At 46.9% G+C, this 17,157-nt stretch overlaps 1 long non-coding RNA gene across 1 annotated transcript; it reads left to right on the plus strand.

The window, feature by feature from the left end:
• Positions 1-1,365: 1,365 nt before the first annotated feature.
• LOC108589723 (uncharacterized) lies at positions 1,366-13,670 on the plus strand. Its single transcript, XR_001909031.4, has 3 exons — positions 1,366-1,498; positions 8,056-8,148; positions 10,543-13,670. It is a non-coding gene; the product is annotated as an uncharacterized LOC108589723 (long non-coding RNA).
• Positions 13,671-17,157: the final 3,487 nt, after the last annotated feature.

Raw genomic sequence — 17,157 nt, forward strand, 5'->3', positions numbered from 1 at the left:
AGAGCTTTTCTCGTACATCACGCTAAAGGTAAATTATTTTGTCTAAATACCATTGGAAACCACATTTATAATATGCAATGGTTTGCTTCTCTCTCTCTCTCTCTCTCTCTCTCTCTCTCTCTCTCTCTCTCTCTCTCTCTCTCTCTCTCTCTTTCTCTTGGAGATGAGGTCTCACTGTGTCACCCAGGCTGGAATGTAGTGGTACAATCACAGCTCACTGCAGCCTCCAACTCCTGGGCTCAAGAGATCCTCCCACTTCAGCCTCCTAAGCTGCTAGGACTACAGGTGCACATCACCACCCCTAGCTAATTTTTTAAATTTTTGGTTAAGACAGGATCCCACTATGTTACCCAGGCAGGTCTGGAACTCCTGGCTTCAAGCGATCCTCCCGCCTGGACCTCCCAAAGCTCTGGGATTACAGGTGTGAGCCACCACACTAGCTGGTTTGCTGCTCTGATAAAGGTCTTGAAAAGACAGGAGGAGGTGTATTTTATTAGCATCATTATCACTAACTGGCACCACTGCTCACTGAGTGCCATGCATGGACTGAGAGCTCTACAATACACATTGTTTTGCTCAGTTCCCAGCAACTGCAATGGCAAATTTGAGGTTGCGCAGAGATACACATGCTGGCCTCAGGGCTGAGCTGGGATGTGAAGTCAGATCAGACTCCAGAGCCCACATGCCATGGAGCCTTGGAGACAGGTTTGCTTTCACTGTTATCTTGCACAGGCGGAGCTCTGGGCAGGGATGCTGAGCCCAGGGCTGAGGCTTGGCCAGGCGGCTGCAATCGCAGATCCACCCTGTAAGCCTGAGGACCCTCAGCTTCCATGGGTAGGGGCAGACCTGCCCTGCTGTAACAGCCCTGGGCAGAGCAGGCATGCCCAGGACCACCCTCTACTTCCTCTGGATGGTGCCTTCAGTGCAGTCAGCGGAAGGACCACTGATTTTTCGTTCTAGGTCCCTATGCAAAAATAATCAAGACTTCCTGTCTGAGCAGCAGGGTAAACAGATCTTCAGCTAAACGGAGGAGGAGGGGTTGTGGGAAGAACCTCTGTTGTCCCAGCTGGAAACTTAAGCATCAGGAAATGCATTTCTGCATGTTCCCAGCCTGCTGAAAAGTCAGGCACAGTAAGGACAAAGCAATCCCCATGCCCCCGAATCTGGCCTTTCCCCTTCCCTGCCTGCTGCTCCAGGTTTCCTGGCTTTCTCACTCTCCTCTCTTTCTCCCAGGGCTAGCCCAGAGGGTGTTTGTTTAAAGTACCTTTCACTAGCATTCCTTCCCAGTCATTCTCTCAGCTTTTCACTTTGCATTACGCCCAGAGCCCTAGATGCAGTCTCCTTCCCCAGCCAAGCTGCTTTCGAAAACTAACCTCTATTTTACATGGGGAACTTTAACCCATTTGCCTCCAAAAAAAACCCTGTAACATTGCAGAGAACACTAAAGCCTCCTTGGACCCCTAAAAATCCATGTCTACCCTCTTCAATTCCCCAAAAGGTAAGCACTGAAGCACTGACTTTGTAATATTTTTTTTCAGAAATGTTTCCTGTTTTTGCAACATATATTGGACTTCATTAAAACTATGGTATGTATTTTTGTTGTTGTTGTTGTTTTTTAAGGAGTCTTGCTCTGTTGCCCAGGCTGGAGTGCAATGGCATGATCTCAGCTCACTGCAGCCTCCACCTCCCAAGTTCAAGTGATTCTCCTGCCTCACTCTCCAGAGTAGCTGGGACTACCAATGCATGCCACCATGCCCAGCTAATTTTTATATTTTTACTAGAGACAGGGTTCCATCATGTTAGCCAGGCTGGTCTCAAACTCCTGGCCTCCAGAGGTCTGCCCACCTTGGCCACCCAAATAGCTGAAATTACAGGCATAAGCCACCACACCTGGCCAAGGCATGCAAATTGTTATTGATGAGTTTGATTGTTCTTTTTACACATATACTGCTCTATAAAATTTTTTTTCATTCAACCATACCTCTTAAAGATCTATTTGCATATACACAGATCCAAGTCACTTTTTAAAAATTTTTTTTATAAACCCCATGCTGTGAACTGCTTCACTCTACTGAGGCATTTTGATATTGATGGGCATTTAGGCTTCTGCTATTTCCAATGCTGCTTCAGAGATGCTTTCTTTGTGCACATATACATTTCTTGAGGGTAGATAAGACAGAAGGGAAATTGCTGGGTTGCATGGTGTGCACATTTCTAGCTCTAAGGGCTTCCAAAGTGCAGCTATCCTGATACATGGGGCACCAGCATCCTCTGGGAGCAGCACCCTTATAGTCCTGCTAGTGCCTATCGGACTTTTAAATTGCTGCCCTTTTGATGGGTGACAAGCGTTGCTTAATTTGTATTTCCCTTTAGACTTGGTACGTTAGAACATATTTTTTTTTGTAATACGTTTTACAAGTCTTTTTTCACACCTCTTTTGTGAATTACTTATTCATAGTCTTTGCCTCTAAAAAAAAAAATTGAGTAATTGGTCTTTAAAAAAATACTTTATAAAGCTATGATTGACATGTAAAAAGCTGTACATATTGATACATACAACTTGATGGGATACTTAAACACCATCTTGAAACCATCACCACTATCAAAGCCATGAATATATCCATCACCTCCCAAAGATTCTCCCATTTCCTTTATTTATTTATTTATCTATCTATCTATCTCTCCATCCATCCATCCATCTACAGACAGGGTCTTTTTTTTGTCACCCAGGCTGGACTGCAGTGGCACAAACACAGCTTATTTCAGCCTCAACTTCCTGGGCTCAATTGATCCTCCCACCTCGGCCTCCCAAGTACCTGGGACTACAGGCATGGACCCCCACTCCTGGCTAATTTTTTTTTCTTTCTTTTTTTAGATATGGGTTTTGCCATGGTGCCCAGGCTGGTCTTGAACCCCTGGGCTCAAGTGATCCTCCTGCCTTGGCCTTCCAAAGTGCTGAGCTTACAGGAGTGAGCCACTATACCTGGCCTACTCCCTTTATTATTATTATTATTATTATTGAGTGTGTGTGGTAAGAACACTTAACATAAGATCTACATGCTTGGGAAATTTTAGGTGTATAATACAGTAGTGTTAACGACAGGCACTAGGCTGTACATTAAATCTTTAAGAACTTAAGTTACATAGCTGGAATTTTGTACCCCTTGACTATCACCTCGCCATTTCCCTCTCTTACTAGCCTTCAGCAACCACCATTCTACTTTCAGCTTCTATGAGTTTGACTATTTCAGATTCCATGTAGAAGTGAGACCACGCACTTCTCTGTATCTGGTTTATTTCATTTAGCATAATATCCTCCAGGTCCATCTATGTTGTTGAAAATGACAGGATCTCCTTTTTTTTTTTTTTTTTTGAGATGGAGTCTTGCTCTGTTGCCCAGGCTGGAGTGCACTGGCATGATCTTGGCTTACTGCAACCTCTGCATCCTGGGTTCAAGCAATTCTCCTGCCTCAGCCTCCTGAGTAGCTGGGACTACAGGTGCACGCCACAACGCCCGGTGAATTTTTGTATTTTTAGTAGAGAAGGGTTTTCGCCATGTTAGCCAGGACGGTCTTGATCTCTTGACCTCATGATCTGACGACCTCGACCTCCCAAAATCCTGGGATTACGTGCGCCAGCGCGCCCGGCCAGGATCTCCTTTTTTCAGGCTGAATTGTATTCCATCGTGTACATCCCAGATTTCCTTTATTCATTCATCCATCAATGGACAGTTAGGTTGTTTCCATATCTTGGCAATTGTGAATAGTGCTGCGTTAGACATGAGGGTGTAATATCTTTTTGAGATACTCAGCCTTGCTGGATCATATAGTAGTTCTGTTTTTATTTGTTCCAGCAACCTTCACACTGTTTTCCATGATGGCTGTACTATTTACTTCCCCACCAACAGTGCACCAGTGTTCTCTTTTCTCCACATCCTCGTCAGCACTTGCCTTTTTTTTTTTTTTTTTTTTTCTTCTTAAATAATAGCCATCCGGGCCAAGCACAGTGGCTCACACCTGTAATCCCAGCATTTTGGGAGGCTGAGGTGGGTGGATCACTTGAGGTCAGGAGTTCGAGACCAGCCTGGCCAACACAGTGAAGCCCTGTCTCTACTAAAAATACAAAACTTTGTCTGGCATGGTGGCTCACGTCTGTAATCCCAGCTACTTGGGAGGCTGAAGCAGAAGAACCACTTGAACCGGGAGGCGGAGGTTGCAGTGAGCCCAGATAACACAACTGAACTCCAGCCTCGGTGACAGAGTAAGACTCCATCTCAAAATAATGATAATAATAACAGCCATCCTAACAGGTATGAGAAGATACTTCATTGTGTTTTTGATTTGCACTGCCTGATGATTAGTGATGTGTACTTTTTCATGCACATATTGTTTGTCTAGTTTCTCTTTTCAGACCATCACTGCTTCCCTGCTTAGGCACGGACAGGCGCAGGGGATGTGTGGGATCTCTAACCACCCTATTCACTTTGGAGGTGGGTGTAGGCCACAGCAGCTGTAGGCTATCCTGTGACTGCACAGAGCTATGCAGCCGCAAATGGGCTGTTCTTCTTGCTGGCCTTGGCCCTGGATGTGATGCTCTGAGGGACTCCACCTGCAGAAGCCTCCTCAGGGAGTGCCTGTTTTACACAAGCCCTAAACAAGCACAATTGTCACTTCTTTGAGCCCACAACACTGAGAAATGCCAACATCTGGTTCTAAGAGTTGCCCCAAACTTCCCAGTGGGGCCTTGAGAAGACTGGGATTTGAACTCAGATCAGCCTGTCTGCAGTGTGCATAGCCCTGGCTGAGCTGAGCCAGGCTACTCCCAGACGCTGAGGACCCTGTGGGTGAGTGTGGGCAGGGCCTGGCCTCAGCACCCTATACCCCTAGGTGACACCCATGCCCTCCCTATGTAGTCTGTACCCTGGCTCATCCCCTGAGCCTCTGGAGGCAGAGTACTGGGGAGCTGGGCTTCTCAGGGAGAGGACCCCTCCTATTGCCCCCTCCTCGCAGCTCTCACCTCAGAGGATGCTGGGTAACAGGTGCATACCCAGAGTGTCCCCCAACCCTCACCAGCTGAGAAAACCTTTGTGGGGGCCAAAGGCAGCCAGAGGCCATGAGAGAGACAGAGAGAGAGAACCAAGAGCCATGAGAGAGACAGAGAGAGAGAGAGAGCCATCAGACAGAGAGAGAGAGAGTTGGAGAGTTGGGGGAGGGGTTCCTGCAGGTCAACAGATCACGTTTTGGCCAAATTCCAATAAATTCACACTTAATATTAACATTTAATGTTGAAAAATCCTAATGGTGACCTGATTCCCTCTTTCGAATTCCAGCCCTCTCAGATAACCTCTCTCTCGAGGTGACAAGCTGGTGCCACCTGAATTCATTACTGCCTGATTAATTATGCTGCCTTTGTACTAGGGAAACAGGGACTTCAATCAGCCGCAGCTGCCATCCCCTGGCCATCGCCTCAACAGGCCGGCCGCTGCCAGGGAGCCTGGCCCCTCGCCCAGCTCGGGGGTGGCCGAGAAGCTGGGTGCAGTGGCTGGTGAGATGTGGCTCCTCACATTCAGAGAGCCTGGGATTGGGGGTCCTTTCTGGGCAGTTAAGGAAGAGAGGGGTGAGCCAGGTCAGAGGCTGCAGAGTATAGATTTCTGCTCTGTCTCTGGAGAGGCCTGACCAGGAGGCACTCCTTGGGGCCTTGAGCTGCTGGGACACAACAGACATCACTGAAACTGCATTGTCCTTTAAGAAGGAGGCACCGGGTCTCGGAAGGTGCAATTTCAAGCAGATGCATCCCGTGAGATGTGGGGTTACTTTGGCAAAGGGGAAGGTTCTCTGGCCAGCTCCCTAGGCACAGCCCTCACAGACATCACTGCAGAGCCTCAACATGGTGTCGGGGAGGGCAGTTCCAGGCTCTGAGGCTGGGCAAAAACCAGCACCCTCAGCTCTGCTGGTTTCTTAGCCCGCAGGGTGTGGCCACAGTGGCCCTTGGTCCTGTGTATCCTGCATTTGTCAAGGTTTGTGCCTGCTAGCTCTTAATTTTGTAAGTATTTCACAAAGATCAATAACTAGGAAGAAAAATCTTCTCCACTCACTTTTATTTTTTTCAGATAAAATAGTATTTTGAAAAGAATATGGGCCTAAAGTCAGGGGAAAAAACAAGCCATGCAGATGAGTTCCTGCTACTACCTAAGATCTCAGGCAGTTAAACTCTTCTCTTTAAAGCTTCAATTTCTTCATCTAAAAAATGAGGGAATGAATCCACCTTGTAATGTTGCTCTGAAGAACAAGATGTTACTATGTCAAGTGCTTTAAATAAGGGCCTGGAAAAGAATAGTAACAGCAACAGTAGCTTAGTAAATGAATCTGCAGACTGAGATAATAATGCCACCTAACTCTTCATGTTATAAAAATTCCCAGAGTTAAGACATATGTAAACTGTTTACTAGAGTACCTTCTCATTTTCAACTGTTAAGCAGTTATTCAAAAGAAAACAGAGTTCCAATCATTTGGTTGTAGGGTACTGCTATTTTATAATTACATGAAATCATACTTTAAGGTGTGATGATGGTTTTGCTCTCAGGGGCTTGCTGGTATTCTGCAGGAAGTTGTCTTTTTTCTTTTCTTTCTTCTTTCTTTTCTTTTTTTAATGGAGTCTTGCTTTGTCAGCCAGGCTGGAGTGCAGGGGTGCGATCCTGGCTCACTGCAACCTCTGCCTCCCGGGTTAAAGCAATTCTAGTGCCTCAGCCTCCCAAGCAGTTGAGATTATAAGCACTCGCCACTGCACCCAGCTAACTTTTATATTTTTAGTAGAGGTGGGGTTTCACCATGTTGGCCAGGCTGACCTCAGGCAATCCATCCACCTTGGCCTCCCAAAGTGCTGGGGTTCCAGGCATGAGCCACCATGCCCAGCCTCTTTTTTCTTTTTTTATTTTATTTATTTATTTATTTTTAATTTCAATTTTTATTTTTTTAAGAACTTGTGACCTTAGATGATTTACTCGCCTTGGCCTCCCAAAGCGCTGGATTACAAGTGTGAGCCACTGCACCTGGCCTCCTTCATTACTTTCTAATCACAAGACTGAACTCCATCATTTCAGGAGCTCAAGAAAACAAAAGGTCCTCAATAGCATTTGCTGAAGGGACATGAGAGAAGGGGCATCTGCAAAGTGCACTGAGTCTCCGTTGTCCTGAGCCCCAGGCCAGGCAATTCACCAGACTCGAACACCAGTTCACAAATTTCAGAATACCCTGAAAAAATAACTTAAACATGATATGAAATAGAATAAGGCCGGGTGTGGTGGCTCATGCCTGTAATCCCAGCACTTTCAGAGGTAGAGGCAGGCAGATCATCTGAAGTCAGGAGTTCCAGACCAACCTGACCAACGTGATGAAACCCCATCTCTACTAAATATACAAAATTTTAGCTGGACATGGTGGCACATGCCTGTGATCCCAGCTACTTGGGAGGCTGAGTCAAGAGAATCCCTTGAACCCAGGAGGCAGAGGTTACAGTGAGCCAAGATCATGTGATTGCACTCCAGCCTGGGCAACAGAGCAAAACTCCAAGTCAAAAAAAAAGAAAAGAAAAAATACAGAGAGATAATAACACAATGAACCACCATGTTCCCATAACTAATGCCCCATCATTTCCCTTCTATACCTTTACTTACTTTCCTTTCCCCATAAAAAACTACTTACAAATAAATCCCAGATATCCCATCATTCTCTCTAAATATTTTAGCCTGTATTTTCAAAAGATGACTTTAAAAATACAATAAAAATACTACCATTTCTGAAAACTTTAAGAAGACTTAAAATATCAAATATCTCATCAGTATTGAAATTTACAAGTGTCCTAAAAACGTTAGGTTTTTTTTTTTTCTTTTTATCATTTGTTTGATTCAGAACCTAAATGTGATTATTTTCCTTGCAATTCATTATTGAAGAACTGGGTCGTTTATCCTGCAGTTTTACAAGAGCTAGATTGTTTTGATTATGTCCCTATAGTGCTGTTTAACACGTTCTTCTGTACTTTGTATTTCATGTAAATTAGAATGGGAGTCCCTCCTTATCTTCTGAGATACATTCCAAGACCCCCAGTGGCTGCCTGAAATCACGGTCAACAGCAAACCCTGCATACCGTACAGTATGTTTTTTTCCTATATGTATATATCTATGATAAATTTTATAAACTAGGCACAGTAAGAGATTAACAATAATAACTAATAATAAAATAGAACAATTACAACAATATACTGTAATAAGTTACATGAATGTGGATGTAATAACCCAGACGGGTATTGAGTAACTAACGAGCAGGGGGCATGGACAGTGCCGATACACAGGGGATGATCGCATCAGGGTGGCGAAGTGGCTTCATTGTCTGGAGTAAATACCTGAGGTTCGCTGCCTCATGCCAAGGAAATAAAGGACCCAGACATACATGGAGTAAGGTTAAGAGCAGAGATGTTTTCTGGGTGCAGTGGCTCACACCTGTTACTTTGGGAGGCTGAGGCCGGCAGGTCATCTGAAGTCAGGGGTTCAAGACCAGGCTGGCCAATATGGTGAAACCCTGTCTCTACTAAAAAAAAAAAAAAAAAAAAAAAGCAGACGTTTAATAGGCAAAAGAAAAAGACAATAGCTCTCAATAGCTCTCTCTCCTGCAAGAGAGTGGGGCACCCAAGTAGAAATTCCAGGCCTTGAGGAAAGCAATGGATGTCATAGACAGGCTTGAGGAGAAGGTGTCTGATTCACACAGGGCCCAAAGATTGGTTGGACTAGGTGAGATGTTTACATAACTCACAGGAAAGCTGGCTACCCCACCCTAATTTTTTTTGAGACAGTCTTGCTCTGTTACCCAGGCTGGAGTGCAGTAATTTCAGTTTCCCGAGTAGGTGGAATTACAGACGACTGCCACTACACCTGATAATTCTTATCTTTAGTAGAGACAGGATTTCACAATGTTGGCCAAGCTGGTCTCGAACTCCTGACCTCAGGTGACTCACCTGCCTTGACCTCCCAAAGTGCTGGGATTACAGGCATAAGCCACCTCATCCCACCTACCCCACCCTAATCTTATATTGTAAATGGGGTCTTTGCTTGGCTGGGGCCATGTAGCCTGCTCCTTACTGTACATACATCTAGCTAAGAGAAGGGAAGATGGAGCTGCCATTTTGAACATGCCTAGTCCAGGTAGCCTTTTCCTATTGTCACAGCTGCTGGCATTCACCCATGCAAGCTTCTAGCTTGCTTGTCTATGTCTGCAGCTCAATTTTACAGGCTGCTCTTTGTTAGAAAAGAAAATGATTTAGAGACTGATTTTCATTAAAAGGAAAATGTTACCAAGGACTCTCTTACCCTCCCTATCTGCCTAATAATTTCTTCTTAACTCCTTTATCCATGGGACCGAGTGGGCCAGCATGAGATTTCACTGTGCTACTTAGAATGGCATGAAATTTAAAACTTAACAAAACTTTTTTTCTGGAATTTTTCATTTACTATTTTTAGACTGCGGTTGACTTGGGTAACGAAAATCAAGAAAAGCAAGATGGTGGGTAAGAGGGACCACTGTAGGTGATCTCAGTGGTCTAGACATCTCTCAGGATCCCCCCAGAGCTCCAGATATCAAGCCTGAATTGATCAATCATAGGGGTTCAGTGGGGCCCCAGGAGATATCTAGACCACTTTATAGTTGGTATTGAGTTTTTCTTAATTTCAAGGCACATAATGTGAGGAAATGGAGTTTTTTCCTGATGTCAGCAGCCACCAATAATCGTGCCTACATCCATTTATCAGGGATGCAAAATGGTGATATTCTGTCTATTGATTCTTCCTCACTTAATAGCTGGAAATACTTTAGGAGAAATATCCCCCTCAGATACCATGTGGCCACCAAAGCCCAATTTTAACACGATTGTAACCAAGACAATGCTTTCTCTCCTACAGTCCTCTGCAGGAGGTTGAGCAACTTTAAGCAAACCTTCTTTTTTTTTTTTTTTTTTTTTTTTTTGAGACAGAGTTTTGCTGTATCACCCAGGCAATGGTGCAATGGTTCAACCTTAGCCCATTGCAACCTCCACCTCCAGGGTTCAAGCAATTCTCCTGCCTCAGCCTCCTGTACACCTGGGATTACAGGCACGCACCACCATGCCCAGCAAATTTATGCATTTTTAGTAGAGAAAGGGTTTCAACATGTTGGCCAGGCTGTTCTCAAACTTCTGACCTCAGGTGATCCACCGGCCTTGGCCTCCCAGAGTGCTTGGGTTACAGGCGTGAGCCGCCATTTCTTCTTTATTTCCTAGCCAAGAACTGACTGGCAGAGGTGGGCCTGACAGCTGTGGGAAACACATTCTTGCCTGGTTCTCTCCCAGCCAGTTGGCTGAAGCAGAGGCCCTGCCTGCCCAGAGATTTTCTCAAAGAAGCGGGGCTCCAGGGCCTGCTCTACAGGTCTGGCCTTTCTCTTTGAAAATGTTTTCTCCTGTAATTAAGGGATTTTCTAACTTGAGGAATAGATTAAAATTCATCAAAATTATATTTTCAGAAAGCCATAAACCTGAAGTTACTAAGGTCTGGCTCCAGGAAATCCTGAATCCAAGAAGAATGCTCAGCAGGACAGAATTGAAGACAACAGTTCATCATCTTTCCTTCCCAGGATCGAGAATATCCCAAGGAAATGCCAAGTAAAAAAATAAAATCAGCGATTGATTTTGTGTTTGGAGAACTGACCAAGTTTCTTGATCAAATGCCGATTGCAAGTCTGAGTCAAGGTTGAGCATATATAAAGGAATCCTCCCGGGTACCTCCCCTTGGGGTCTTCACAACATGTGATTTTGAAAAACCAGACTCGGACGATCAGAGACCTCACTGCAGAGGAAATGAAGGATGCCTCACTTCCAATACCTGGCTCCTGCAAACACTCCCTCGGGTCCCAGTGCTGGCGCCAGGCTGGGACCGAGAGAGCTTCCTGTCCCGCCGACCACAGAGGTTAAATGGAATCTCCACTCCCGGATTGAGGAAAGAAAGGCGTCTTCCCCGATGATTTTCGCTAGGCTGCTGACCCACCCCGCAGAGCTGCTGGGGCGGCAGACGCCCAGGCCTTCCTGAATCCCGGCCCCTCTGGTCTATCCTAGGCCCCCCAGGACTCAGGCCTGCGAAAATCCCGACCTCTGCCAGGCCCCTCCTCGCAGGCTTTGCGGTTTGCTAACTCGCGGTGCAGCCTTGGGATGGTGCCTGTTTCTCCAAGTGTAATGAAGTAGGGCTGGGCGGTGATTCTCAGAATCACCCTTGAAGCTTTTCCAAAACCGCTTCCCAAGGTGTCCCCACCGGATTGGAGAGGAGGTCGGGGGTGAAAAGCGGCAGGAGGCTGACAGCTCGGGCTGGAACCCGGGACTTGGGCTCTCCCGCTTCTGCAGCGACTCCACCCTTCGGCCTGGCCCCGGAGCTCGCCTTCGGCCAGGGTAGGGTATTGTTGCGCGTCTCCCGCCGGTTCCCTGGTTCCGGGAGGCCGGGCTGGGCTGCCCCACCGGAATGACTCGTTTCAGCCGGAGCAGCCCAGGCCTAGGGCCCTCCCCGCCCCCACCCCGCCTTCCTCCTACCCCACCCCTGCGAAGCCGGGAATCGCAGGCCTGCAGCTGGGGCAGCCCGTGGTCATCCCGCCCACTCCTGCCCCGCCCACAGGACGCGCCCCCTAGGCCACACCGGAGCTCGCTCTGAGGTCTCTGGGCTGTGACTCCGCAGAGCCTCAGTGGGGGAGGGGAGAGAGGAGAGAGAATAGGAAAGTGGGGTACGATCTGAGTCGGGGACCTGTTGCCAAGAAACTGGACCCTCGGGCTCTGGCCGTCAGAAGCCACGGTACAGCTGCCTCCCCTACCCCAGGTCGCCCAGCAGAGCTTTCTAGAGCTGGGGAGCTCAGAAGACCCTAGGCGGAGGCAAGAACCTTGGGCCATGGCTCTGTGGGAAAAGCCCTCGGGTGCCCGGGGTGGAGATGGTTGGGTAACTGCCCTGCCACTCCCATGCTGCACGGCCTCGGCCCAGTGCCACCACCTCTCAGGGCCGCCGTTTCAGGCTCCAGATGGGGCGGCACTGGGTGGCGGCGGGCCCCAACCCCTGCCCCAAATCTCTAAGGAGGGGTCCAGCCTGGCGAGCCCAGATCCAGGCTGCGGCGTATGCGCGAGGCTGGGAGCTGCAAGAACCCGCCCAGAGCCCAGGGTGAGCGTCTGGGCCCTCGAGACTAGTGCGTCTGAGCCCCTCGGGGGCTCCAGCTGTGTCCCGGTGGGGGCCAGAGCAGGAGGGAGGCAGCCCCAGCCTTTTCTGGGCTGCAGCCCTGAGGACTGGACAGGCGCCACGTCCTCTCCGGGCCTCCAAGACGCAGATTAGAAGCCCATTGCTGCTGGGAAGATGGGCACCCCACGTCTCCCCAAATGGCCTCCCCATGTGAAACCTGGATGAGACACTCAGGCACCTTTTAGGCCCCCCAGCGAAAACTGAAAGCCTGAGCCCACTCAGAAGCTCTGCAGGATTGAGTCATCAGAGGAATGCTGATCTGGAAGTACCAAGGCCAGAAGACACCCGCAAAAACCGCGGGCACCGGAGAGCAAGTGCAGCTTAATCTCCAGGCGTGGTTTAGATGGAAAGCAGCCTGGAGACCACCAGTTAAAAGAACCGCGAGCAGAGCGCACTGGACTGGCATCAGCAGAGTGAGTGTGAGACCGTCCTGCCCCTTAATCCTGTGTGACCTTGGTCCATTTATTTAGTTTCCGAGCCTCACAGTGTTCTCATTCCTGAAAATACTCTGCCCCACCTCCGGGCTGCAGTGAGAACAAAAGGAGACTATAAACATGACTTTTTGTCACTTTTGGAGTCCCACGCTGGGGAAAGATTTTCCTAGCACCTGGAGATTTTCTTTACCACCAGCTGCCAAGATTGATGGGAAGGAGACAGCCCCATCCCAGAAAGAAGACATCTTAAATCGGAATTTTATTTTTCCTCCTTAAAAAGACACTCTAATACTGGAGAAGTGTAAAAATTAAGGAGTCGTTAGAAGCCATTTGTTGTTTTAACTTTTTTTGAGACAGGACCTTACTCTGTCACCCAGGCTAGAGTGAGGTGGCACGATCATTGCTCATTGTAGCCTCCAACTCCTGGACTCAAACCTCCCTTCTCGGCCTCCCAAATACCTGGGACTAGAGGTCCACCAGGCACACTAGCACACATCTGTAGTCACGGTACTTTAGAGGCCAAGAAGGGAGTTCTCACTATTTTGCCCAGGCTGGTATCCAACTCCTGGGATTAAGCCATCCTCCTGCCTCAGCCTCCCAAAGTGTTGGGATTATAGGTGTCAACCACTGCTTCCAGTCTGTTGTTTTAACTATCTATCAAAGAAATAGATGGAGGTGGATGGGGATGCCAAGTGCTTTAGATTAGACTCGAAAGAGTTAACAGCATAGATTACAGAATCACACATACCCAAATTGGAATCTTGCCTCGACCCTTTACTACCATTGTTACATTATATTAGTGACTTAACCTCTCTTTGCTTCAGTTTCTTCATCTATAAAATGAAGAAAATGGCATCAACCTATGGGGTTATTGAGAAGACGAAATGCAATAGTGAGTGTAAAAGTGCCTGTGGTAATACACAATAAATGCTAGCTAGTTTTGGTTTCCATCCTTCTTTCCTACCAATTTTTATGGTTAAATATTTGTCAACATGCAGAAAAGTTGAAAGAATCATACAGTGAACACCCATGCATGTTCCACCTAGCTTCTGCATTTACATGTTTACTCTATTTGCCTTATCATGTATCTGTTTATCTATCTTTCTTTCCCTCTATCCATATATCAATCCATCTGTTCTGGTTACAACTGTTATGTAACAAATTCCTCAAAACTTAGTAACTTGAGAAAATAGCCATTTTTCTCATGTTCATGGATTCCATGAGTTAGGACTTCAGACAGGTTGGCTTGTTGCTGCTCTAGGATGTCTGGGGTCTCAGCTGGGAAGACTTGATGCCTGTGGGCAGGAATCATCCTGAGGCACCTTTCACGCACATGTCTGGGAGTTACCAGCATCGTGCCTGCATATGATCTTGTCATGAAACTCAGGCTTCCTCCCAGTATGGTAGCCTCAAGGTAGCTGAACTTCTGGCAAACGAGGCCAGAAGGTTTATAACTCAACCTTGCAAGTTACATAGCATTGCTACCTATTGGTCAAAGCAGCCATAGATTCAAACGGCAGAATTATACTCTACTTCTTGCTGATGATGTGGCAGGGTCATTTTGTAGATCTGGGGGACAGGAACTCTTGTGGCCATCTTTGGAGGTGCCACATTTGCCCCATTGTTCACAACAATGCTTCTGTAATATGCGCAAAATCTCATTCCATTAAATCACCCATTGCCAGAGTCCAAGATTTCTTTTTATTGTTGTTGGTGGTGTTTGGTTTTTAGAGACAGAGTCTTGCTCTGTTGCTTAGGTTGGAGTGCAGTGGTGCCATCATAGCTCATTTCAGCCTGCAACTCCTACTCCAGTGATCCTCCCACCCCAGTCTCCTGAGTAGCTGGGACTACACACATGCACCATCACACCCAATTAACTTTGTTTTCATTAGCGAGACAGGGGTCTCACTATGTTGCACAGGCTGGTTTTGAACACCTGGCCTCAAGCAACTTTCCCACCTTGGCCTCCCAATGTGCTGGGACTACAGATGTAAGCCATTGTAGATGTGAGCCAATAAACCTCTTCAAAATAAGCCTTTCTTGTCTGGGCACAGTGGCTCACACTTTAATCTCAGAATAGGTGGGCAGATTACCTGAAGTTGAGCAACATGGTGAAACCCCATCAATACTAAAAATACAAAAATTAGCGGGGTGTGGTGGCATGCACCTGTAATCCCAGCTACCAGGGAGGCTGAAATGGGAGAATCATTTGAACCTAGCAGGCACAGTTTGCAGTGAGACAAGATCACGCCACTGCACTCCAGCCTGGGCAACAGAGCAAGACTGTCTCAAAAAAAAAACAAAAACAAAAAAAAACCCAAAACCAAAGTAAGCCTTTCTCTCTTTTGGGTTCCCCATGAAGACTGTGGGACAATGCCATTAAGATTCTTAGAAGTTGGCCAGGCATGGTGGCTCATGCTTGTAATCCCAGCATTGTGGGAGGCTGAGGCGGGTGGATCACCTGAGGTCAGGAGGTCAAGACCAATCTGGTCATTGTGGTAAAACCCTGTCTATATTAAAAACACAAAAAAATTAGCCAGGCATGGTGGCAGATGCTTATAATCCCAGCTACTCAGGAGGCTGAGGCAAAAGAATCACTTGAACCCAGGAGGCAGAGATTGCAGTGAGCTGAGATCCCACCACTGCACTCTAGCCTGGGTGACAGAGCAAAACATCATCTCGAAAAAAAAAAAAAAAAAAAGTTCTTAAACGTCCTATTGTTTAACATAGAAAATCTACAAAATATGCTGTTAATTTTCTTTTTTTTTTTTTTTGAGATGATGTCTCACTCTGTCAGCCAGGTTGGAGTGCAGTCACACAATCATGGCTCACTGCAACCTCGGCCTCCTGGGTTCAAGCAATTATCCTGCCTCAGCCTCCCAAGGAGCTGGGGTTACAGGCGCCCACCAAAACGCTCAGCTAATTTTTGTATTTTTAGTAGAGACAGGGTTTCACCATGTTGGTCAGGCTGGTCTCGAACTCCTGACCTCAGGTGATTCACCTGCCTTGGCCTCCCAAAGTGCTGGGATTAGATGTGAGCCACTGCACCCGGCACTGTTAATTTTCTTAAAAGGCTTTTTGTCTGGTTGAAAGGGTCTACGAGGCACCACCATAAAATTTTCTAATGTCTTAAAGAAGAATTTTACAGTGGGGCACTTGGTTTCACCCTTACCCTAAGCTGTTTTCCTAACAGTGCCCTGGGTCTGATCTTTGCCCTTTTTGAAACTTCCACTGGGAGAAACCTGGAATGAGAAATAATTTTTTGTTTTGTTTTTTGAGACAGGGTCCCACTAAGTCACCCAGGCTGGAGTGCAGTGGTGCAATCATAGTTCACTGCAGCCTCAACCTTCTTGGCTTAAGTCATCCACCTGCCTCAGCCTCCTTATTATAAAGAACATGTTTTTAATTTAATTTTTATTTTTATTATTTGTAGCTGTGTTGCCCAAGCTGATCTCAAATGCCTGTGCTCAAGCAATCCACCCACCTTGGCCTGCCCAGCAGGGTGAAGGGAATTGGTGAAATGGTGTAGGGTTCTGGAGCCCAGTAAGGAGGACACACTGGGAGGTGGCAGGGAGGGGGCTGGGTAGCTGCAGCCCAGCTCAGCCCAGGGCATTGCAGCAAAAGCAGGAAGGGGGAGAGTCCAGTGTGAAAAAGTAGTCTCAGTTGGATGAGGCAGTGACTGCATGGAGTGGAGTGGGGGTGGGAGGCAGTGCTGTGTGGGTTGTTTGATTGCAAAGGGGATGTGACCCAAGAGACCAAAATCAATGTCCCTTTATCAACTAAGACAGACTCTAAGGTTAAGGAAACAAAAGTTATCTATGGGTCAAGGGTTCGGGGCCTGGCTGACAAGGGAAATTTCTAAATTCCTACAGTTACAAGAAAAACCAAACTCTTGCTACACTCCTTAAAGATAGGTGCTATCAGGCAAATTATCAGCTGATTGACAGCTCAGATGACTACAACTCTGACTGGACAGAAGGCCGGCCTTGCAAGCATTCTCTTCTGATAAGCAACTTCACCTTAGGCCAGTCTCAGCAGTTAGAGGCTGTGTACAAACTGTCTCTGCATCTTATAGTTCACTTTTTGATGTAAATAGCCAAATTCCATCTCATTTTAATACTAAAACCCCATCCCAGACTGAACACAGATGTATGTTACATACACGTAGCATATACTACATATACATACATACTTTTTTTTTTTTGAAATGGAGTCTTGCTATTGTCGCCCAGGCTGGAGTGCAATGGCACGATCTTTGCTCATTGTAACCTCCGCCTCCCAGGTTCAAGTGATTCTCCTGCTTCAGCCTCCCGAGTAGCCAGGATTACAGGTGCACACTACTATGCCCGCTAGTTTTGCATTTTTTAGTAGAGATAGGGTTTCGCCATGTTGGCCAGGCTGGTCTTGAACTCCCGACCTCAGGTGATCCACCCACCTCG

This window comes from Callithrix jacchus, chromosome 22, assembly GCF_049354715.1.
Source record: "Callithrix jacchus isolate 240 chromosome 22, calJac240_pri, whole genome shotgun sequence".
NCBI lineage: Eukaryota > Metazoa > Chordata > Mammalia > Primates > Cebidae > Callithrix > Callithrix jacchus.